Source organism: Stegodyphus dumicola, chromosome X1, assembly GCF_044657685.1.
Source record: "Stegodyphus dumicola isolate Sdum_Otavi_A_Nest chromosome X1, ASM4465768v1".
In the NCBI taxonomy this organism is placed as follows: domain Eukaryota; kingdom Metazoa; phylum Arthropoda; class Arachnida; order Araneae; family Eresidae; genus Stegodyphus; species Stegodyphus dumicola.
Window position 1 is genome coordinate 237,454,499 of NC_140780.1, and position 25,694 is coordinate 237,480,192.

At 30.4% G+C, this 25,694-nt stretch overlaps 1 long non-coding RNA gene across 9 annotated transcripts; it reads left to right on the forward strand.

The window, feature by feature from the left end:
* The first annotated feature begins 406 nt into the window (after positions 1-406).
* On the forward strand, positions 407-25,126 carry LOC118181338 (uncharacterized). Of its 9 annotated transcripts, XR_015038387.1 has the most exons (5): positions 445-601; positions 7,607-7,744; positions 9,559-9,614; positions 10,084-10,285; positions 24,837-25,126. It is a non-coding gene; the product is annotated as an uncharacterized LOC118181338 (long non-coding RNA). The 9 variants fall into 9 exon arrangements; XR_004756888.2 differs by lacking the exon at positions 9,559-9,614 and having other exon boundaries at positions 444-539; XR_015038389.1 differs by lacking the exon at positions 9,559-9,614 and having other exon boundaries at positions 444-539; positions 7,607-7,711.
* Positions 25,127-25,694: the final 568 nt, after the last annotated feature.

Below are 25,694 nucleotides of genomic sequence, written 5' to 3' on the forward strand. Positions count from 1 at the left end.
AAATAACAACTAATAAATGAATTCTGAATTTTTGATTTACACTTCATCCGCACATAAGGCGGTAAAATGGCCAAGCATGTTCCGTAGGCCTGATTCTTGAGTCTGATAATCCTGTTGTAATTCTGCATGTTATGCATTTTTTTTTTTTAAAAGTTGAAATTGCTTCACCTTCTTTCATGCAATTATTTCTACTGTTTTACAAAAATCTTTGAAATCAATAGTCTTTTCCGTATTTTTAGATTCACTAGGAGAATAGGATTACACGAAACTTCAAAGTCATGTCAAGACGATTTTGAAATGTCACCTTATCGGTTATTATAGTCCATAATATTTTCTTTCTGAATATTTTGCATAAATCAAATACAGTTGCTATTCGATTCTTCTCTGCCATTAATTCCGTCGAAAGCGCAATACTAAAATAGTGCGATTTTCATTTGGCAACACTGAAATTTAACATGGTGATGTTGTTAGTAAATAAAGCGGCTTTTGTGAACGTGTGTGAAACGTTCCCCGAAGTGTGTCGTTTCGAATTTCGCGAGGTATGCAAGTCCAGCTGATACCCTGTTTGCAGTTTTGTTAGCAAGATATGCTAGTACAGCTGGTAACCTGTTTGTGTTAAAAATAATGTTATAAATATATGTTTTATTTGCACTAAACGTAGAAAATTCTTTTTGTTTCGACGTGTAAATATCTCATTTTCTCTGTTTAAATCTTTAGATGCCAAATCAGCGGGTAATATAAGCAAGGAATAGTAACTGACTGCTTAAAATAGTAATAGTCTTTTAATAGGCACATCTAGCAGTGTGATTTTAATTTACGCCTGTACCTACAACAGTTGGGATGGCCTGAAAACAACTAGATAATATTGAATCACTAAGTTTTATTTCTATTCTATAGTAAAATATTATATTTAATAAAGTAGCTTATCTTTCATCTTGATCTAAATCACTTCTGCTATCATCAAACATTCATCTTGTATTTTTATTTCTTAAAATTTTCCTAAAATATAAGAAGGATCTTATATTCAAGGGTATTTTATTTTCAACTACATATAATTTTTATACCCATTTAAAAGTTTAAAATTAAATATTTAACAGAAATTTGAAATCCCATATTTAAAATATGTATTTGTTTAAATTCTAAGTATTTAACAATTATCATTTGTAGTCCTGTTCAAGTAAAACTTTCACTAGAAAATGTAATTTTTAGTGTAGTTGATGAAATTCGTGATTTCCATGTGCATGCTGTTAGACATTTTCTGTCTGCTTCTTTCATAATTTTTTAAAATCTTATATGTACTTAGATCTTTGAGATAAAAAAATGACAAGAATAAAGGTATATACACTGTCAGCAAAACTACAAATTTTGCTTTATATGATTTGCACAAAGAGTTAGATTTTATATTTACAGAACTCTACTGTGTTGAAATGCTTTTTCATGAAATCATCTGGTTCAATTTGAGAAACTGTATAATTGGAGGTATTTGTTCAAAGTCATCATTTAAGAATATGAAAAACCTGTAAATGGTATATTGCAAATCATAATTAATTGGTAATAATATACCATGATATGTATTCTGCTAGCATAACTAAAAAATAGATTTACTATAAGGTGTTCACCTTTCATCTAAATATTCTCAAATGCAGTTTTATAAAGTGCAGTATTTAGTAAGACTTTATTGTATGTGCAGTTTTATTTGCATAGGCATATCATAATCTTTGGTTCAATTAATATTGTAAAGTCCAAGATCCAGAATCATCAATACATTGATTATTTTGGATTTCGTAAACTTCCAGATTTTAAATTATCAGTTTAAATCTAGCAAGATCATAAGGTATTTCTCTCGCCTTCTTAACATGCCTTCCTAGTGTAGTGGTCTGCATGCTGGGTACGTATTCAAGAGGTCTATGGTTCGATTCCCAATGAGGGCATTGCTCACTTTTCATCTCTTCTGTTTCCAAAAGTACCTAATGTCCACAATGGCACCTGAACTAAAAAGGTGGTGAATGATGATTCTTCACACCCAGGATTTGGCGATTGGGTCCCCTAAAAACCTCAGTCGAAGGTATTTCTCCTGCCATAACATGCCTTTGTAGTGTAGTGGTCTGCACCCTGGGCGTATATTCCTTAGGTCCGTGGTTTGATTCCCGGCAAGTGCATTGCTCATTTTTCATCTCTCCTGCTTCCAAAATACCTAATGTCTCTACAAGATGACATGCAGAAATTACGAAATTAAAAATATTCTTTATTAACATTTCTTGAAGAAAAAAGTATTCTACATTAAGAAAGATTTTCCCCCCTTTATTTTGATATTAAAATGTTAGTGGAAGGCAAACTGGCGATATTATCTGGGTATAAAACTGTGCTATAGATATTCGCCATTCAGTTAATTGATTGGCTTGGGAACTGTCATTGCAATGTAAGACTTTAGTTATATCATAGTTATATCATCTTCATTCAGCATTTCTTCTTACAATCCATTGCTTGAAAAATTTAGCTTACTTGTGATATCTGTAAAGCTTCAGGTTCATGGCTTTTCTCATCCACATGAAATTTGGTAATTGGCTCTATGTTATCCCAAGCATTTTTAGAAATATCTGAGGACATATGCTCTCATGATCTTGTAATCACCCACACATCAGATTCTATATTAAAATATTTCTTGGATGATCTTATCTCTGGAACAATTTTTAAAAAGCTACTTTTAATCTGGATTTTAGTATTTCAAAATCCATTGGCTGATTGCTGATTCATAGCTGTATAGTTTTGGGAAGAGTAAAATAGATGCTATTTTACTAAAACTGTAATTTTGATGAGATTAATGATAATATGGGGAACAAAATGATAAGCTGTTTCAAATTAGAAAATTAAGGAAGAGCAAAATTGCTATGTTAACTGTGCTTAACTTCCTTGGAATCTAATTCTTTCTCCCTCCTCTGCTGATATGCCAACAGAAGAAAACCAGTATAAGCAGCATCCGACTGTGTTAGGGCTTTAGGCTGATCTTTGGAGTATAGTAACAGGTAGTTTGGCGACATTTTGGAGGCGATAAAGGTTATTACCTAGGACTTTGTTAATAATGCGAGAAGTATTCAGTTCCGATTACGCATTATTTTGTGTGAGTTAAATGAGAGATCATGAGATATGTCATGTGACATTAATGGACGAATTACAGTTCTTTAATCGGAAAAGGGGGGAAATTTGGAAAAATATCTGCAGTACTATAGTATTTTGTATTAAGCTTCATTGTGTGTTGTGTGAAATAGTGTTGATTAATTTTCGGATTGCATGGCGCTATGTAAAGTGAATTCTTAATTTTTAATGCGTTTATCTGATAATAATAATAAGTTGAGATTGTGTGAAAGAAAGGATATTACAGATAAGTTTGAATGACGGTGCAAGAAATCTGGTGAAAATGGACATTTTGTGAAACGGAGTGTAAAGAAGGGTATGTGGTTTGCTGAAAGTAGTTTGAGTATGGGTGAAATTTTATTAATTTCTTATTACTGGGTGAATAGACTGCCAGTTGACTACTGGATTTGGGATTTAGAAATTAGCAGTCAGCTAGAATTAGTATTAGAAATTAGTACTGCAGCCGATTGGAACTCTTTCTGTAGGGAAATGTGCGTGCCACGTAATGAAGATTCTGAAGAAGATTAGGTAAGTTAGTATTTTTAATCATTTGAGGATATTATTTTTATGCATTGTTCTAAATGCAAGGAGTAAATAAATTAATATGGTATTATTGGAAAATTGTTATTAGCAATAATTTAGTTTAAAGTAATTAGGATTGTAATCTAATTTTTATTAATTTAATGTATGTGCTTATTTATATTTTAAGTAGTGTTTTTTAATTTAATTATATTTTAATTTAATGATCATGATTTTGTGAGTTATATGTTTGTAGTATTTTGGAATACGTTTGAGTAGAATACGTTGAGTATTTTCATGCATTTTCGTGAAATTTTTCTAATTTATGAGAAAAAAGCAGTGTACATGGATATAGTGAAGAGTGTGCGCAATGCCATTTTTGTGAAATTCTGGGATTTTTTTTAAGTAAAAATAAGTTGACGTGTACATGGTTTAGTGATATTTTAATTAAATGATAGTTATTTTGTGAATTTTATGTTTGTAGGAATTTGGTATATGTTTCAGTTGAAGTAAACGTGTATGGAAATAATTTAAATATTTAACACTAAGTATTTGTAATTATTTTTAATGTTTGCGGTAAAAATTCTGTGGTGATGTTTATAATATAATAGATAATTTAGAGGTAAAAGTTTTTGGATATTTTATTTATTTTATGCGTGGAAATGTTCATCCTTGGAAAGGGTATATACTTTTTTGCGATCAGGTAATTTCATATATGGGCTTTTTACCGAGTTTAAAGATTCAAAAAATTTTCCTGCATTTTCATGCAAATTATTGTAATTTTTGAGAAAATAGCAGTGTAGATGGATAAAGTTAAGAGTGTGTGCAATGCCATTTTTGTGCAATTCTGGGATTTTTTTAAAGTAAAAATAAGTCGATGTGTAAATGGTTTATGTGTATGTACTATTCTGAAAAACGCACAAGGAGTTTGCGATTGTGCACTTTTTCCCAATTTTGCAGTTAATATTTGTCATGATTAAGCAGTTTTGTTACATAAAATTTCTAGCATAAGTGTAATTCAGCTAGTAGATTGTTGGAAAAAGTGACAAAATGGCGGCTAAAAAAAAAAAAAAAAATAGAGGGTTCCTGTAGCAGACTTGGTCGCAAAATTTTCGCCAAAAAATCGCCAAGTTACCATAATCCAAAGATCAACGGAGCTTTATTGTTTAGGTCAGAAAAATGTTATCCTTTATAACCAGTCACATTTTAAACATGATAAAATCTTTAAATTGTTTTCAAATTATAACAATACAGAGCTTATTATAGCACCAAATGTAGCTATTTAAAAACAACTATGTCTTAATACCACTTTTATTTTTTTAATGGAAACATCGTTGTTAATCTAATTTAAACTGTAGTTTCCATAAATAATAGTTTCATCGTATTTTGAAAATATGTTGCCTTATTAAGAGAAATAGTTATTTTGTAAATATAAATGCATTCCATATAATTAGCAAAATGCTTTTGTTGCCCACATTTTTCTGTACACTCCCTGCTTAATTATATAATATGCTATACAGCTATTCTAAATACAAAAATCTAAAAGCAATACAATTTTCATGCTGCATGTCAATTCCAGATGTGTGCATATTTATTACTTTTAATTAAATTGCAAAGTTTTTGCATTATTAGATTTATTAGACTTTTTATTAAAAAAGGTAATCGAAATATTTGGGTGATTTCCTGCTAATTTGAGTTTCAGGAAATCTGAATTCTTAGAATTCAGTCTTTGTAATTATTATTTATTTTATATATTAAATTTATTTGCATCAGTAAATGTTATTATGAGGAGAGACACTATTTTTTTCTTTTTTTTTTTTTTCTTTTTTTTTTTTTTTTTTTTTTTGTATTTTTCAGTGTATTAGCTATGTTAAATGACAGTTGCAGGAAGTTCAAGTCTCAGATTGCAAATTTTTAATTTTATTTATGCTTTACTGCTATGATTATCATGCCTGTATTAATTAATGATTTATCAGATTTTTCATTTAAATTATTCAAGTGGGAAATATAACTGAAATGTTTTGGTTTGAGGTTATAATTAGCTAAAAAACATTGTTTTTAGTGATACCATACTAATTTTATCAACATTACTATTTAGACATCATTTATATTAATCTGCCTTCTCAAGTAGTAGTAGTAAGTTCTTTTTTTTTTTTTTTTTTTTTAAACTTCTGTGATATTCGTATGGTAATTTTTTTATGTTAATTTCAGTTTTTAAAGTCTAAGGATATCCAGTGTGTTAATTGCATTAACCGTATTCTGTTATTTTTTACTTTTGTATAAGCTTGCAAATTTGATGTTATCAGCAGTATGGTTTTCAAAAGCTTTAAATAGCCTTGTTCTTATTTTTCCATTAAATAAGATTACATGCAATAAAAAAAATATATATCATTGCTGCTTTAGGTCAATTATCTTAAAATGTTTGCAGTTATTTTTCATATTTTATTATATTGGTTTAAATTTTAGAGATTTTTTTCTACAATTGCCAAGGTATACTGGCAAAAATAAGTAATATAAAAATTAAAAAAATAAAACAATATTCAGAAACCAAAATAGCTGAATGTTTAGTTCATTCTGAATTGAAATCTAATCGCAAAATTTGTTCTTTGGCTCTCGTTTCTAGAATTTCAGAAATTATTTCTTTATATATAATTTTGTGATTTATGTATACAAGATTAGTGCTTGGCTGGACTTAGCTAGGTTATGCCAATTATTATTTCATATATGAATGGTATAGCTGAGTCTGAACAACACATTTCAAGAGAGAATGGCCACTAAGGACATCACTGGAATCTGGATTCTAGAGTGTTGCAAGTATGATCTTGTTGACCACAATTTGATCATGTTATGACCTTTGAAGATTAAATAAGGACTTCTGAAAACTTCATCAGTGTCATGGACTGTAATGGCAGATTAATTCTTCATGTCAAAGACAAGTTCACATATTTAAGTACAGAAGAAATATTTTTAGTCTGTAAATATTCAAGATTTTAAACTAATAACAGCCATTTTAAAAGTTTTAAAAAACATACAATTCAGTTGTACATTATGTGGTGCTGAAAAGAGAGCCTGAAATACTTTCAGGATAGTAGCAAATAATTTTCTTAGAAATCATGAAACTGAAAATTGCAAACAGCCAGTGGATATATGCCACAATGTTTCTGAAAAGTAGGATTGCAACATGACTTAATGTATTTTTTGCATTCGTATATTGATTTTCCTTCCTCCCAGATCTTTGAGTTATGAATGCAGTGAGTGATTCCACTAAAACATTTCTTGTTGCTATGTTAGGTGGTCCCTATCTGTATTATCAGATTATTATAGGGAACCTCATGTGTGAATCGTTTACAGACTCACTATGGAGGGCCGTAAAGAAATGTCTTGCATATAAGTAATATCAAGGTTAATTTGTATTACTGTATCTTAGCATTAATACATTACATACTTTTCATGATAAAAGGAATATTGTGATAGTTCTTGTGTTACAAACAGCTTATATTACTGCATTCTATAAAAAATTAGTAGACCCAAGTTAATCTCATGTTTCCATTGCTATTTTTGTTCTAAATCGTTAAGAAAGGCTAACTTTCTTTCCGAGAGAAACTAAAAGTTTCATTTCATAAATCAGTGTTAATTCAAACATTAAAGCCAAGAAACAGCTTACTAACAATTAGTAGTGCAGTTACTGCAATATGTTAAATTACAGTAAACTAAATTCTGAACAGATTTTTATTTAGTACTTTTGGGCTCTAAAGGGTATATAAAAGAAGGTTACATAAAATAATTTAAGCATATAATAATTCTCCAAAATCTTTTCTGATTATTCATCAAAGAATAGTCACACTTCTTAGTTTTTGCAGGCAGAAATTGTATATGAATATTTAAAACTTCTTGACTGATTTCTTTGTGTGTGTTTTTTTTTTTTTTTTTTTTTTTTTTTTTAATCTTGCACAAGGAAAAACCAAGAACTCTAACCAAGAATTACCTTAGATTTTCCATTTCTTCAAAGACTGCCTGAAGGTACTTTAGGACATGCTATTTGAGTTTTCAAAAAGACAATGCAAGTATACACAATAGCTTTAATTATACTCTGGTTAGTAGAACATAATTTTATTTTCAGTGTTTCCTACATTTTTCTTTTCTTGCAAGTGTTATGTGTCTGACAATATATGAAGAACACGTAGATTATGAAATACTAAGTTAACAAATAGACCTATTATGGAAATATTGATTTTTGGAATTTTCTGTATTGTTTCAACAGATCTATTAACAAAGCATAGCAATTTGTTATTAAAACCTTACAATGTAATTTGAATTAATTTGGTATACCAAATTATTTTCTGTTGTAAATGGTCTTGCCTCTCTCTGCATATTTCTATTTAAAAGTTATTGGTTGAAACATGCTTTCTACTTTCTGCTATTAATCTCTTTTAATTTTTGCTGTAAATAGTTTAGTAGCTTCCTCAGTTTTATGTAGTGTAACAAGGGCTGCTCTGTTTTTTAATAATAAATATATCTTTCAGCTACAGAGATGTATGCAAAGGATAATTCATAAATAAAATCTACAGTCATATAAATTCATAGTAAAATAAATTATTAAGATGTTATCAAGATGAGTTAAATTTTTTTTTAAATTTACAATTTATTTTATAATAATTATTTACTGCTTTACAGTTTTTCTGCAAATGTGCAATCATTTTTTTTTTTTTTTTTTTTCCATTTCATTCTTGAAAGAGATTTGTGGTTTGTTTTCAAACCATTTAATGGGAAGCAATTTCAACTCCTGTTCCAGATGAAAAATTGTGATTTTTCATGATAAAAATGGTGATTCCATCAAACCAAAATAGAATGGTGACAAATATTCATTGGAAATAGCAGAAACTGCTTTAAGAGAATAAAATAAACCAGAAGTGCTCAGTGGTTTTTATTATGTTTTTTGGTTAAGTTTTCCACTTAGTGGCATACTGTTCCTTATACCTCTCAGTACTTCAGTGATACATGGGAAAGGTGGAACTAAATCTGTAAAGTTTCATGTCAGAAGAGACTGTACTCACATTTGAAGAGTTGGTTACTTTACTTGCAGAAGTAGAGGCTATTTTAAATTCTAAACCTCTTAATTCCCATGACTTGAGACATCAAGTTTAGATGCACTAACTCCTCAAATGACTAGTTAGTGCATCTAAACTCCTCAAATGAGGAGTTAGTGCATCTAACCTTGTATCTAACCTTGTAGGAGAAACTATTACAGGTGTTTCGAAATATAGCTGTACCAGTCTTCAAGACCTTCCTCCAGGTGGAATCTGCTGCAAAATTGAAGCAGGGATTCTGGTAGAAATGGTGCTGTGGGCACCTACATACCTAGCAGTCTAGATCAAAATGTACAAGGGATCAGCCAGATCTGGAAGTTGGCTATTGTTCTATTAACAGGTTAAACTTCTCTTGCTACATGGCCATTGGGAAGAATAGTAAAGGTATATTCAGGACCAAATGGATTTGCCACACTGACTAAAATTCGGACTTCTGATCCCATGCTCTAGTGCTCCATAAACAAGTTGATTCTCTTGCCTAAGTGTCAAGAATTCAATTCTTGAGGTTGGGAGTGATGATGGAATGCTGCATGGGATTCCTAATAGTGGAATGCTGTCTGAGATCTGTGTTTGAATTTCTTATTGCTGATAATTTTAGCTGCACGATAAAGCTGTTTACTGTTATTACAAATAGCCCTGCTATTATGGCTGTATTGCTACTATTTCAGAAATCCCAGTACTGGTTTTACTGTGTGTTGCATAGAGCTTCAGACTGCCATTCCTTTTTGTTTCTCTTGCTCTACATTACCTTATTGTTAAGTTTAATAAAAGTTTTGTTTGTTGTTACAGAATCTCATTTAATGGATTATTTTATTTCTAGGTTCAAGCATGCAACCGGTTTCAATTTTCCAAATTACTATTAAAGATTGAGCCAAGGCATGTCAATATTTGGTGGCCACTTTTGTTTCTTCAAAGCTATTTTTTGCCATTATTTTAAAGTAGTGCTTATATTTTAAATCTGTAAAAACATTCTGAATCCCTTTCTGAAGTTTCTATAAATGGATATAGTTTACTGTGTTTAGATTATGTGTATTTTTTAAACTGATACTTTAGCTGCTTCTTAATAAGATTTTACTAGACTTTTACACCAAGCTGTAGATTGCCTAACAAAAATATACGTAGGGTAAGGTTGATGAAAAGTAAAACTACAGAATATAAAAGTACATTGATTGTGTTATATGTAGCTTTGATCCCTTACAACTGTTTATAGCAAGACCATTCTATGATTTTTATATTTAAAAAATGCTACCTAATTAGAAGAAACTTGTAGGACTATGCTTTTTTATTTTTTGTTTCCTTTCATGTTTTGCTCCTGTTTTATTTATATTATTTTTTCTTTATTTAGAACTTAAGAAGGCTTGCACAATTCATTGATGATGCAGAACTTGCACAATGATATCGAGAAGTGCATAATTTACAGCACACTGTTCTTGGCATGGCAACAAATATGTTAGGTGAAGTTACTGTAAAATAGTTGAAGCAATATAAAAGGGCATCGCTATGTGTACTGCTGCTGTCATTTTTGGAGCATCACAATTCAAAACTCAGTAAGTGATTTACTTTCTTCTATACCAATGTGTAAGATTTAATTAAAATCAAGTTCTTTTACAAAATGTATATTTCATTGCATCTGAGCTTGTATCTTGTTGTGAAGATTAATATGTTATGAGGTTTGTACTTCTGATTGCAGTATTGTTGAGCAGCATAAAATTCCTGAATAGTTTACTTTAAAACATTTTTCTAAAAGTTATGCATTTAGTCTAGTCTGTTTTGTACTTGTGTTGTTTAGTACTTTTTTTTTTTTTTTTTTTTTTTTGGTATTAAAGAAAGCCCTGCATTTTTTAAAGTTCATTCTTCTGTTACCTTAGTTAACCCATTAAAGCATTAATTTTTTTTTTCTGTGTAATACAACAATGTGCGTGCATTTCATTCCAATAAAGTGGGCTACCAGAGAGATGTGATTGTTAATATTGATTGTTTTTTGTCATTGTGAAAGTTGATTTGTTTGTAATTTCTGTACTGATGAAAGGATTTTATGGCATAATTGTATTGTGAAAGTTATTAAGGTACATCATTTATATAAATCTTCATTAACTTTGTGACATGTTTTTAATTTATGGATTGTGCTAATGTTGAGCTGGTGTAAATGACTGCAGGCAGTTTCCTTAAGGGCACACATTTCAAGTAGTAATTATGTTTCAGTAAAGTATGTCTTATATGGTTTACAAATCTGCATTTTAAGTGCATATTAATTTGTTACATGCATTATGCCATAAAATAATAGAGCATCTTCTAACTCATATTGGTAATAAGTGGTAAGTGGATATCCACTTTTATTTATTGGAATGGCTGCCAAGTAAGTAGCAAGAAGTTTTTTCATTTTTATTATGTCAAGTGGCAGCCTTCATTACATTCCACATAAAATATTTGTGAGGGATTATCTTGCCTTTAACAAGGACATGGCATTTTTGTTTGCGGCTTTCTGAAATAGTTTTCAGATTTTGCAATGTTAATTTGCATTATCATTTAATGGATGGCATTAACAATAAAAATCATTCTCATAAAGGGGGACAGTAAATTCAGAAAGAAGCTTCTTTGTCCACGAGTTATGTTTATGTATGCCATAGAATTCTAGGGCAGTTTAAAGATTAACTGGCACATGCAATTAAAAGGAAGTTAAAAATGAGATAAATTTCTCTACATGGGAACAACATTTAAACATAAATAAAATAGCAGGAACTTTTGTAGGTGACTCATCTGCTTCGTCAGGTAGAGCTAGAATAGTTGGCTTCATAACATTTGTCTTCTTTTAATTGCTTTCTGAAATTCGAATTGGCATCCAGATGTACGGAAGATTGAAGGGAATGTCTCTTACAATACAATTTGGTTGTGATTTTAAGAGCATTTCTCTATTTTTGAGGCTGTTTTTAGGCCAGTGTTTAGCGAAGATTTTTTTCTTGTCCTATTCAGTTATTTCCCTCGGGAGCTCATTCTTTGTGAGTGTGGGTATAACAATCCTGATGTGCACTCTAGCTCTTCAGGGGATCATCACCTATGAGAGATGGATGTCACAATCCTGGAGCCCCACTGATATTTCCCCTTTTCCTGTTCCCCTTCTCTTCTCTACCACATTTAGCTGTACTTTTCCCCTTGCAGTTTTCCTCTTCAAAGGTTGGGGCTCATCATGAGATGCTATTATGGCCCTTGTATCTAGCTCTGAGTGGTGAGAAAACTGTCTATGTCAGGGGTAGACAACCTGTGGCTCTTTGAAATTTTTATTTGTGGCTCTCGATAAATGTACCCAAGTTCCCTTTTCATTTTTGTGTTATTAAAAAATTATTGTTTTAAAAAATTATTATTGTTCCATATATGTTTCAAAATGTGTTTTAAATTACTGACAACAAATATGAAAGACTAAGTGCAACGTTGTAACAAATTTCATTTCCGTCCAAGTTAAGAATGATAGGACTCATCAAAACCTGTGCGAACGAACATAAACAGTGGTGTAACAGTTCCGTTCATCGAATTTTCTTCCCCTTCGACTACCTTGTGAATTTTGAGAAACATATGGGAGGCAAGGCCAAAGAACATGTATGAAAAATAAATATTCTTTGTCAATCTATGATCTATGTAATCAACCGACTCTAGACTGATTTTGAATTTGTAAACTTTCATTGCAACGGACAGTTGACATTGTGCACTGGAGGAAACAATTTGTATCACTCTTGCTACGGATATAATTTGTAATCTGAAAATTTTGGTAAGTTAACTATAATTTGTTTCGTAGTATGTAATCGTGATTTCGTAATTTTTTTCGTAGTATTTCGTGATTGTTTTAATAACACAAAACTTGTATTTTCTAAATTTCTTTATTTAATTACAGTTCTTTTAAAAATATGACTGCAGAGAACGAAAATAAAAAAAAGAAAATATGAGCAAGAAAATAGAAGTTTTAATAATGAGTGGGAGGAGAATAACGGAAAAGCATTATGTGTTATTTATAATTCTACGGTCAAAAATTATAAAGCTAGCAATTTATGTTGACATTACGAAATCAATCATCCTGAGTTTTCTAATCAGTATCCACCAAATTCCAAATTAAGATCAGATAAACTTGCTTCTTTAAAATCAAATTTAAATACACAACAGTAAATTTTGATGACCTTTAGCAATCAAACTAATAATATGGCTGAAGCCAGTTTTGTTATTGCCTGGAATATTGCTCATGCCCGTATGGAGAGGGAGAGTTTATTAATAAAAACTTGGAAGATGTACTTAAAGCTTTAGATCCAAATAATGCAGCATTGCACAAAGTTGTTTCACAAATTCCCATCTACAAACACACAACCGAATAATGCATAACTGCAGTTAATACATCTCTTGATTATAATTTAAAAAATGATTTCAAGAACTGTATTGCGTTCAGTTTAGCCCTTGATGAATCGAAAATTATCGCAGATCTTCTGCAATTGGCAGTTTTCATATGTTTTGTTTCACCCGACTTTTTTGTTAAAGAAGAATTATTAGATTTAGTAGCACTTCAAGAGTCAACCCACGGTGTCGATATTAAAAATGCATTAGATTCCATGAAAACTTTTGATGTACCTTTTAATAAACTTGTAAGCATTGCAACTGATGGAGCTCTGGCAATGCTAGGTAAAACAATCATTCTTACTGGCCTTTTAAGAGATGATTCTTAAATTGCACAATTCATACCAATTCACTGCATAATTCACCGCGAACATCTTGTTACAAAATATATAAAATATCCTGATGTTATGAAAACAGTGTTACATATTATAAATTACAATTCGCACTAATGCAAAAAATCATCAACAATTCAAAAATTTCCTTGAAGAATTAAAGGATGAACTTCCAAATGAAATTAATTTATTTTCCATTATTAGCTACAACGTATTAAATGGATTTGTAGATTTGTTTGATCCGATAACTGCATTTCTAAAAGAAAAGGAAATAACCTATTCAGAATTAGATGATGACGAGTGGTTGCAAGATTTAATCTTTTTGACTAATGTCATGGAACATTTGCAAACACTGAATTTACAATTGCAGGGGAAAGATAAAATAATATCTGACCTCTCACAGTGTATATTTAGTTTTCAAACTAATTACAACTTTTTCAAAAGGACATTAAAAATAAAACATTTTGTCATTTTCCTCGAATTAAAAAAATTTCTTCCAGTATTAAACAAGAAAAAATCAATGAGTATATAAAAAAGCTAGAAGGAATATTGAGGGAATTCCAAAATAGATTTCAAGACTTGAAATATTTTAAAGCATCTCTTGATTTTTTTCTGAATCTATTTGAAATTAACATAATTCAAGGTGAGTTTTCCATTTCCAATATAATTATGACCCAAAAAGCATTTGGCGAATTAGAATTAATAGAGATGCAAGAAGATCAAGCTCTACAATTAAAATATAAGTTGAAGCCAATTACTGCATTTTGGAAATTTGTACCAAAATCAAAGTATCCTGAATTAAAAAAAGCTGCTTGTTGAATTATTTCAATATTCGGAACAACGTACTTATGTGAATTATTTTATTCCACTTTAAAATTCGTGAAATCCAAACACCGATCAGATCAATATTAACTAACCAGCATCTCAAAGAATTACTGAGAAGTGCAGTCACCAATTATTCACCAAATTTTAAAGAATTATCAAGAGAAGTAAAATAAATGTGTTTAATTTTTAATATTTAAATTCAGTACACATATTTTGTACTTTTATTTATATGTTTTCAATAAATATAATTTCTGTAAAAAAAAAATTTAATACCTTTTTGCATACCTTTTAAATACATATTTAATTGCGGCTCGCGAAAAATTTCAAATTTTGAAAAATGGCTCCGGCTATCAAGGAGCTTGCCTCCCCTGATCTATGTGTTTGCTGTTCATAGAGACCCATGTCATTGGAAAGGAGGGTTCTGGTAGTTGAAGAGCAAAACATGGCAAACAGCCACGTAGGCTGTTTTTTGGAAAAAAATAATATATTTTCTTATCAGAGTGGTGTACATGGCTTCAGTTTTGTTAAAACTAGATCTAGTTTATCATCAGGCATTGCAGATTTATTCTAGAGCATTCAGGATATTTTCTGTCCAGAGCCTTTATGTTGCTTGTTATGAAGGATATCTCCAGTTGAGGTGTGAGCAATTGTCTCTTCTGCATATATATTTAATATACAGGTGTCCCATAAATAGCACCCAAACTCTGTACAGCCATATTCCTGTTCTGATTACATAAAAAATGCACAAAGAACTGTACCTGTGCGATCCATAGTTTTCAACATAAACCTAAAAGAAAAGTATGACGTCATATTGCCGACGGTTCTAGCATGATGGAGCTCTGCTGCATTTTATAGCTGCTGTACGTGTTTGGCTGGATGATGGAATACCCTTGCCACTAGATTGGATGTGGGCGGGGGGTCTGTTCTGTGGGCATCACAATTGCCAGATTTCACAGTGTTGGATTTTTTCTGTGGAGCCATCTCAAGGAATTGGTGTATTGAAACATAATGACTACACAAACGGACTTAATTGCTTGTACTTAGTTTATTTTGATGTAGTAGCTTTGTATTTTAGTGCTGTATATTGTAATGCATCACCTGCTGCATATTTGATATCATTATCTAAATTATAAACAACTTCATCTTATTTTTGCTTTCACCATTTTATTACGTCTTTTAATTCTGGTGTTGTTTCAAATTTCTGATTGTATGTAATTTTTGTGTGAATTCAATTGTAACTTTCATGTAATTAACATGTATCTGATGCTTATAATCTCTCCAGGTTATGCACCACTACATTCAGTTATTGAGTTTGGATGCTTGGCAAAGTATTTGTCTAAAGATATGCTATTTTCATTGATGAACGGGAAGCTTGGAGAATTCTGTTTTATGTTCTGCAGTTCTTATTGATAATTTGCTCGATGTTGAGTTGATATATTGGGTTTCTGTGCTCGTGTCTTTGTTGCAAATCAGGATTATATGTATTTATAGTATGGTGACATCTTATCTATCTGATGTTAACATTTTCAGATGAATGGGGTTTAAGTAATAGTAAGTTTATAACCAAGTCTTTTAAACATGGAGCAGGTGCTTGGGATAATCAAGTAGTAGAAAAAAGTTTTAGTAAATTTACTGTCATTTTATCTTTGCTCCAGTAGTAACTGTACTTTCTGAGAAATGACTGTAGAAGCTTGTTCATTGTTTTCCCACAAAATATAGAGAATGCCTATTGTTTTCAGAAATTTGTAGTATGTAAATCTATTCAATTTTGTAAAACTGTGATGTGGAACAGAAATGCTTGGCCCATTTCAAGTAAAAATAAAAGGCAACTGTTTTCTGCACATGAAAAAAAGTCAAGATTATTGCTTGGTTGGCAGTGGTTAGCAATAGATTGTAGTCTGAAGAGAACTGCAATTTTTTGAAAGACCGAGAAACTGAATTCTGGTATTGATTGTAAAATGCATATCGGGGAAATTTTCTGAAATAAAAGTTAATAAAGTTTTAAGTTCAGCTGCTGAATGTTTCCATAGCATGAAAATATCATCTACTTGCCTCTTCAAAACAACAGGCATCTTGAGGAACTTAAAGTTGTTCACATGTTGCATATAGATATTAACCAAGATAGGCTACATTGATTGTCCCATAGAGACCAGAGGTTAGTTAGGTTTGTCATTCACTTTAAATGCTGAACTTGCATGAAAAGTTTCATAAATGTTTGTAATAAATTTGGATGTAATTCCAGTGAAAGTTTTCACCCAAATCATTTGACTTGCATTAAAAGGACAAAGGGAAACAAGAATTTGACATTAATGATAAATATAGTCGCATCAGCATCAATTGCTTTTGAAATATGTGCATGAAATTCCTTTGTAGAATGGACCCTTGATATGCTGTCTTTTATCAAAAGTGAAGCAAAGTTTGGCAAGCTTGTGTTTGAATTTACTGGATGGTGATAGTCTACTAGTCATTGAAGGTCTGACTGGATAGTTTTCTTTATGAGTTTTGATCCCTGCGCAAAGTTTCAGTGTAATGTACCATCCATTTTTTCAGAAAGCATTTTTATTATTGCTGAATGGTACATAAATGAAAATAATGTGCATCACAGGGAGCTTAACATACTGTACATTGTTCGATTATATAAATATACTAAATTGCCAATTAGAATTTCTTCAGTACCTCCAATATGTGAAATGACTTCTTAGTTGTAAGGAATGTTTTTAACTTAATTTTTGTTTGCTGATGTATTGGTTGAAATTTACTGTACGGTACCCCTTGGTTTCTGTCTGAAAAAATCGTCAAATGGTATTGGTTGTTCATGAAATCTGGAAGCCTGCTGCATGAAATAGGTTTTTTGGTAACCCTAATGTTGATAATGTTGATGAAACTAGCCTTGGGGAATTTTTTTTTTTTTTTTTTTTTTTTTTTTTTTTTTTTTTTTAAGTTTTTGTCATTATTTCTGCAAATATCACCAAAGGTTTTGTGATAAATTAAAATTTTGGGTTTTTTTGAAATCCCAAGTAGCTCGACAACTTCGTAAAACTGGTCCAAGAGGTTGCAAAGTGGTTGTAGTAACTTTTATGATGTCTTTACAACGTTGCAAAGATGCAAAATATTTGCCGTTGCATCTTGGCAATTTTTTGACATCACTGAAACATCATGATATGACCGCTTTTAGACAAGGTCATTTTAGCATTTTTTTCATAGTTCATCAGCGTTACTTTTAGAATGAAAAGAGACTAAATCTGCCCTTTCAAGAATCTGAAGTCCGCATAAGATTTATTTTTCAATGTTTCATTACTTTATTTCATCTAATTATATTAATCTAATGTAGATTAATCTAATGAAATATAAATTTAATATAAATACTTGAATTATTAAATTTAATTAGTACTAAAAATACGTGCTAAATTATTGTTAAAATAATGAATACTTAAAATATTTTTTTATAAATATTATAGCAAAATATTTAAAAATGAAACTAATATATAAAGTAAGTTATTCAGTTATGCATTTTATATATTTTAAAAAATCATATTTACGAAATCAATGCAAATCTCATGTTAGCAATTATTTTACTGCTGAAATATGACTTTATTTATTATTTTTGAAATAAGGACGAATTTATTTGAATTAATACGTGGACATAATATGAAACATTTTTACCGCATGCAGCAAAATGTACAATTTTCGCGAAGATATGATTGTGCATGAAGATGTATTCACGGTTATAAATGGGGCGATTTTAAGAATTCCGAGAAAACATCCAATGTTAAAAGACGTTGGATATCCATGCATATTTAACAACTGTCCAATATATCTGATGGATAACTCGCCGACAGTCAGGAGAAGCAGAACGAAAAAAAGTCAAGATTATTGCTTGGTTGGCAGTGGTTAGCAATAGATTGTAGTCTGAAGAGAACTGCAATTTTTTGAAAGACCGAGAAACTGAATTCTGGTATTGATTGTAAAATGCATATCGGGGAAATTTTCTGAAATAAAAGTTAATAAAGTTTTAAGTTCAGCTGCTGAATGTTTCCATAGCATGAAAATATCATCTACTTGCCTCTTCAAAACAACAGGCATCTTGAGGAACTTAAAGTTGTTCACATGTTAAACAAAGAGTTAATGGAAAAGGAGAAAGAAATATTAACACTTCTAATGGAAAACGACAAAATTAATGTCTTTGATAAATTACTAATAAATGTTGACATCAAAATTAGGGAAACTGTGAACAAAAATATGAAATTCATTACCTATAAAACTTCTGATGAACTATTTGTTACGTTTTCGTCCATCTCCATGAATTTAAAAAAATGCTAGTATACGGTACACTCGGGATTTGGTGATATTGATGTTACAAATGTTTTAGCGAGCCCGATAAATATTTTTTTTGTGAACATTGTTCATAATTCTATTCAGTTGAAATAATTCTTATATGCCATTAAAAAAGATTCTATTAAATTATCAGAAGAATCGTTGAAAAGTTTAATGCCATACTATAAACCTCTGAAAAGTTTAGACTGAACTGCTATTCGAGAGATTGACATTCCATGTACATATTATTTACTGGATGATTATATAAACGAACATCTGAGCTCGAGGCTTGCGCTCTTTGGCTAAGCTGCCAAATTCAAACAAGTTAGTTAACGGCGCAATAATTTTAGGCTCTGTTTTATTTTCAGAAATATTGTCTTCCCGGTTTTGTAATTCACTGTCGGAGTTAAATACTGGAGAGCTTCAATACAGTAAGAGAATGATGGTAAAGAATATAATGATGGCAGTTTATTTTGAATTGAGGAGAAATCATGGTGGTAATGCTGAATTTCTGCTTATTTTGTGTGTGAATATCTGCTCTACACTGCAACGTGCTAAAATCGTCCACACAGTGAAATAGTGTTCTGTTTTGGTGTTTTATGTTTTTGGTGATTAAACTTACATGGTGGTGTTTTCCAATCTTCAGTGATCCAGCAGTGCAATATTTGGATACATGGATTATATCACTCATATTAAACGAACAGATTGGTTCTCGGACTTTCCGCATATGATAAAAAAAATAGCTTTAAGGAAACATTAGGATTACTATGAAATATTAATCTATAACTATGCAATATTTAAGTGTGTACTATTAAAAAACACTAAATATTTTTTATTGATTGCAAATTGCAGTTTTATTACTTGTCATTTGGTAGCTATTCTTCCAAACACTGTGTAATTTGCGTTTTTTTTAATGTTGCTGTTAAGTATGTCTATTACATTATCTCAATAAATGAATGTTGGAAATTAAGTTTTATTCTTTATTAAATTTAAGCATATTCTATTTTTTTCACTTACATTTTATGTGCATGTGATAATAAAGAAATTTATAATAAAACAAAGAGTTTCATCTTGTGCTATTTAATGAAGAGCTTACTTTAACGAAAAGCTTACTTTACTTTACATAACTTACTTTTAGCTTACTATCGTATACTATATTATTTAAATTATTTCTGTACAGTATTAAAAGAAAAGTTATTGATTATAAAAAGTGCATGAAATGATCATTGTAATCTACCACTATTCTAAAATGTAGAAACTAATAGTAACTAAATACATTTACATATGATCGAAAGAAATGGTGTTAAGAAACATCAGCATTACTAGTAAATACTGCAATCCATAATTATTGCACTTTTAATTGCTTACTATTTAAAAAACACAAATATTTTTTTATTAATTGGAAATTTTAGTTCTGTTACCTTTCTTCTGCTATTTATACTTTCAAACACAACTAGTTCATGTTTTTTCTTAAATAGTGCTGTCATGTATGTTGTTTGTTAGGTTATTATTTCATTTTAGATATGAATATGGGAAGTTATTAGATTAGGTATATTTTTTATCACATTTTTTAACTACTTTTACTGTCTTTCATGCATATCTTGGAGATATAGAAGTTAAGGGTTATATTTTTTACTGTGAAAACCGAATAAATTTATACTTGAGTTCAGATAAAATACTGATCATGTTACCTTAAGAACCACTTCCTAATTTATCATGACAGGGGCAATTTTCATCGTCTCAGATTTAACAGAAATAAATGTGATAATCAGAAACACACTTTTCTTTACCCACATATATAGCTTTACTTTTATTTATGTTTGATTGAGTTTTATTTACTTAAAACCTACGATTATTGTTATATATTTATAATAGCCACTTTCATATTTACTCCCATTTACATACTAAAGGATTAAGGGAAAAAAATGATGAAATCTAAAATAATTGTGACTTAGAATTTAAGCTATTTAAAAATATAGTTTAAAGTACTGAAAATAATTAATGCTATTATTAATTATACATATCTAGTCTAAAGAGAAAAAATTGTATGATCTTCTGGTTTTCAGGTAATGATAAAATATTTAAACTTTAGAAAAATACAAAATATACAAAATTTTAAAAGGAATACAAAATTTTTAAAAAAAGAAGAAAAATACATTAATTATTAAGCTTATTTTTCTGCATAAATCAACATGTAACACAAGGACGTCATAACTATATTTTCACAACTGTTGCAAAAAGGTTGAACTCTGCGAACATTTAGGCGTCATTAAGACATGATACAATGCTTTCACAACCAAAATATAACGTGAGAAAGACGCAATAACAATTTCTATTCAACATAAACCTTATCTGCAAAGATGTAAACACGTCTTTGCAACAGTTGCAGAACAGTGGAGTTTTGCGGACATCTGGGTGTCTTGAAAACGACATATTGCAACATTTTTGCAACAACATCTGCGACCAGTTGCTGTGCTACTTGGGATAGTAACCCTTTTGTATGGACCCGGGTTTTGGGTTGTTAACATTCTTTTGAATTGCTGTGTTTGTTTGCACATGCGTGGTATGGTCTTGTATTTGGAGCGTGTTATTATTTTGCTTGCTACTATTGTATCGGTTGGATGATGGACAAAAGACATTTGATTTTTGCATGAAAGCTGGTTTAATTGCTGATAGATATGAATGAGCCGAAATGACGAAAAATTTAATTGCTTTTGTGGAGGAGATGGTTGTGGGAAGCCTAAACATATGTACGAGAAAAATAAGGTATGTTATAAAATTGACGTTTCATTTATTTATTCGTCTCTGTATGTTAAATTTTGTTGAAAGATTTGTTGTTTAGTGTTATTGTGTTAGGAAATATGTATTTTTGGTTATTTATTCCTCTCTGTTTGTTTATTTTTGGTTATTTGTTCTTCTCTGTGTGTTAAGATAGCGCCAATATTTTTCTGGTTAAAATGATAGTTTGTTTTAGCTTCCTGATTTTGTTAAGTGAAAATAGATTGATGTGTACATGGACAAAGTTAAGGCAGTGCACAATGCCTGCATTGTGCAATTTTCTGATTTTTTTAAAATTAAAATATGTTGATGTGTATATGGACAAAGTTAAAGCAGTGCCTAGTTTGTGCAATTCTCTGGTGTTTTTTTAAGTTAAAATAGATCGATGTGTACATGGACACCGAGTTTGTGTAAGTGTTTGATTTTTTTGTTTTGGTTTTGTGCAGTGGGTGGAAGTGGTGCCGACCCTTCGTGGCTCTGATCTTGGCTTCAAAAAAGAAACTCTTCACCAAGGGGTTCTGTAGAGTGAATTTTAACCGATGTATTAATATTGTATATATATATATATTATGGATCAAATGAAAATATTGAAACATATATCTCAAAGAAAGAGGACTAAAATATATTATGGATCAAATGAAAATATTGAAACATATATCTCAAAGAAAGAGGATTAAAATTAAAAGCTGAGACATGTATTTTTTTAACAGATCATAATATTTTAGATAACAAACTGGATTAAAGCAATTTAAACTTACCCAAAAGCAAGAAATATTGGCTGCTGTAGCAGAAATTTCCAAATTCCCTGCAAATTTAGTACTTTTTCTGAAGGCTAAGTGCAGTATTTAGGTTTAATTATTTATTATGCCAAGTTTTTTTCCAATGCAGCAAAACAAATCATTATATGTGTTTTGTCAGAAAAGTTTCATTTTGACTGTAGAGCAGAAGTCCTGAATAAGCATTTATGATTCTCAGACTTCTTTCATTATTCATTGGTTTTAAATCATTTTCACCTAAAGAAGGATTCATTTGGCCTATAATGTCACCATACTGCTGGATTGCCTTAATTTGTCTTGTACGTCAGCAAATATTACATTTTCAGCAAAAATCTCTGATATGCTGAAAGAAGTTATAATATTGACAGGTAAATGTTAACATTAATATTTGAATTTGACTTGTTTTCAAAACCATATATTTGGTGCACCTTTCAATTTTCATATGAGCAGAAGCCACTTACAGTTTAATTTAATAACTCAGAAAAGATAGTTACTTTGATTACTAGCAGAATTCAGCAGTGGGGATTTATTTTAGCCACTTGTCCTTACTGAATTAACGCAGAAATGAGTAGTTGTAGTTTATTGCACATGTCTGACCTAATTAGAAGAAGTCCACAAATTCTATTATGCCAAGGAGCAGATGCATGCATTCATCATTAGCAGGGGCTTTGAGCACCATGTAGGTTATAGTATGGTGCTGCCCAGCTTCATCCTAGTTGATGGAGGGGCCCAAGAATCTCCCCATGCCTCTTCCCCTACTATCAAACCCCCTGCAAGGACTTTTGGCTTGCTAAGTGTTGTAAGTGCCCCCAAATCGCACAGACACTATATATTTACAAACAGCCACCCTTTCTCCAGGATTAAAATCCAAGCCCAATGAATGATGCAGCAGCTGTTAATGCTAACCACTATACTGATCAAGCTGTTGAAAATGATTCAGTAAACTGCCATATACAAGTATGTGCCATCCCCATCAGTTCTGAATGAAACTGTGTTTGCACTTAATAGTACAGAATTTGCCTTTCATTGTTTTGATGATTAAAGAAGAAAGTGAAGAAGGTTCCAAGCTAAGTTGCAATATGCTGTGGACTGTTAAGACTAGCCAAATATCATCTTTAGAATTGAAATCTGATTGTATTACTGATGTCAAATTTCTTCACATATAAATTTTCCAAGATTTCTATCTTTTCTACATAAATTCTGTAGTTCTTATTCAGAAATAATGGCTAGGAAACACCAGCATATTTTGTGTTTGGGTAGGAAAATCTCAATTGATATACAGAAATTATGATTCAGGGCTGTAAAATATGCTAGAAAAATTCTGTAATGACTTTAAAAGAATTCAAACTGTAGCTGTAAAAATTTGAACATTAACCTTTGATCCACAACAATTGAGGATCTTTATGTAAACTATAATTTTATAATTTAAATATCCAAATGTGTGTAAGTTCTGCATGCATCTTCAGATGAAACAGCTTCATAACAGGATTGCTTTGGCTGTTACAACTGATCATCTTTACAACATATTTCAAGTTTGGTCTGTTACTTCACTTATTTCTGATAATGTTACACTTTTCAAAAGCTCAGAATTTCCCACATTTAGAATATCAGAAAATTTTTATTACAAAATGGAAATTACACATTTTTTTTATGTGGTTTAGTTTAAAATGGAGTATGAGTTCAGACAGCATTAAGAAATGTAACTTCTGGTTCTTTTAATATCTTGGTGAAAATATTTTTTTACCTGACCTCCTGTGCTACATTTAAATTGTCTTCTACATATATGTTGATGAAAATATTCATGGAGTCTAAGATTTAGTCAGAGTCTTCAGTATCCTGTAAAATGTTTAAAAAACAAACAAAAGTTCTTAGAATGATGTATCAGAATAATGATACAGGAAATTTGAATTTTGTTCTCTGAACTTCAAAATGTCTATTATAGAATCAGTAATAGATATAATTCTTAAGCCACATGAGGGAACAGGTGTGATGTGATAAATATTCAACTCTCCATTGTATTAATGTACAGTACCCTATAATTAATGATTAGTGCAATGAGACCTTTTCTTTTTAACAGAAAGGAGAAAAAAAATCCTGATAAATTTACTGCTGCTGATGTCATTTCATCTTAAATTTCCTTCAAAGAAAATTGCATGGATATTTTACTCCCAGTAGGCTTTATAGCAACCATTCTAGCAGCTCCATTTAAATTTAGCTTGCAGACTGTTGGAAACCATTTTGTTGTACCTCTCTGTTAAATTATCCATCACTTGCAGTATCCATTGTAGTGCTACATCTAGTATTAGCTTATAGACTCCACCGACACATGAACCATTTGGAACTTGCCTTTGATAATTTACCAATGGGAAGTTTATGTAGACTTTTATTTTATTACAAAAGCTGATTTCTTTATGGAAAAAGAAAAAAAAAAAAAAAAAAAGAGTGAAATGAAATTGCATTCTTAATTTGTCTTTCATGGCTGTTTAGTTGTGAAAGTTTCTGAGCAGTTTGTTTTAGAATTTTTCCTTGTAGCAACATTTTTTTACAGTAGTGATTGTTAAAAAGATTTCCTTTTTAAGTAAATTCCTCAGTTGCTATGAAGTGCTAAAATCTAAAATATATGTATAGTTATATTAAATTGAAATTTCCTTTACAGTTAATTGTTACATATATAATTCAATCCAGTTGTATTTCTTCTTCAGAAATTTCCAGAAATACTTGAAACATCCATGGGCCACTGAATGTGGGTTTAAAGCAAAGTTTCTGATGGATATGCATTTGAAAAGAGATGGGAACAGAATATAAATGATATCAGGGAAGTATTGAATATGCCACCACTGACAGTGAGCGATTAAAAATATTTATAAAAAGTTTAAAGTATTTATTTAGATTATGTTGTAACTTTTTATCTCTCTCTGCATGGAGTTTTATTGAAGAATAACTGATGTTATGTAAAAGGCTAATTTTTAAATAAAATAAATGAAAAAAATTACATACTTGCAAGTTTATTTTTCTGTCTGCATACTTTTGAAAGAGCTAAGTACATGCAAAGTTAAATATGATTTTTATTGTTTGTTAAATTAGTATTATTTTGCATTTGTATATTTTAAAATTTTGAATTCTGAGTAGACTAAAAATCCTATATAAAATAAATGATGTTTCCTAACTACCTCAGAATGTTTTCTAAATATTTATTTACTGTCTCATGTTTAACCCTTTGTGAATGAGAAAAGATTTAGACCTATGTAACTATGAGGATGGTCCATTGCATATATGCAGTTGCCATCTGCTGAGGATTAATCTGTTTTCTGAAATCGCAAAGGAAATTCTGTGTCTTATGTATTTTTATCATTACTTTAACACACTTTATACACTTTATATTGCACATGATAATTAAGTACTGTTTTTTGAATAAAAAATATTTAAGTCTAATTACTTAGCTTTTAAAATACTCAAAAATGTCTAAATTAAAGAATCTATTATTGCATTATATGTTTTTGAAGTCTTTTGAATCAAATCATAAAACTTTGCTTTTATAAAAACTGTAAATGAGTAATTTT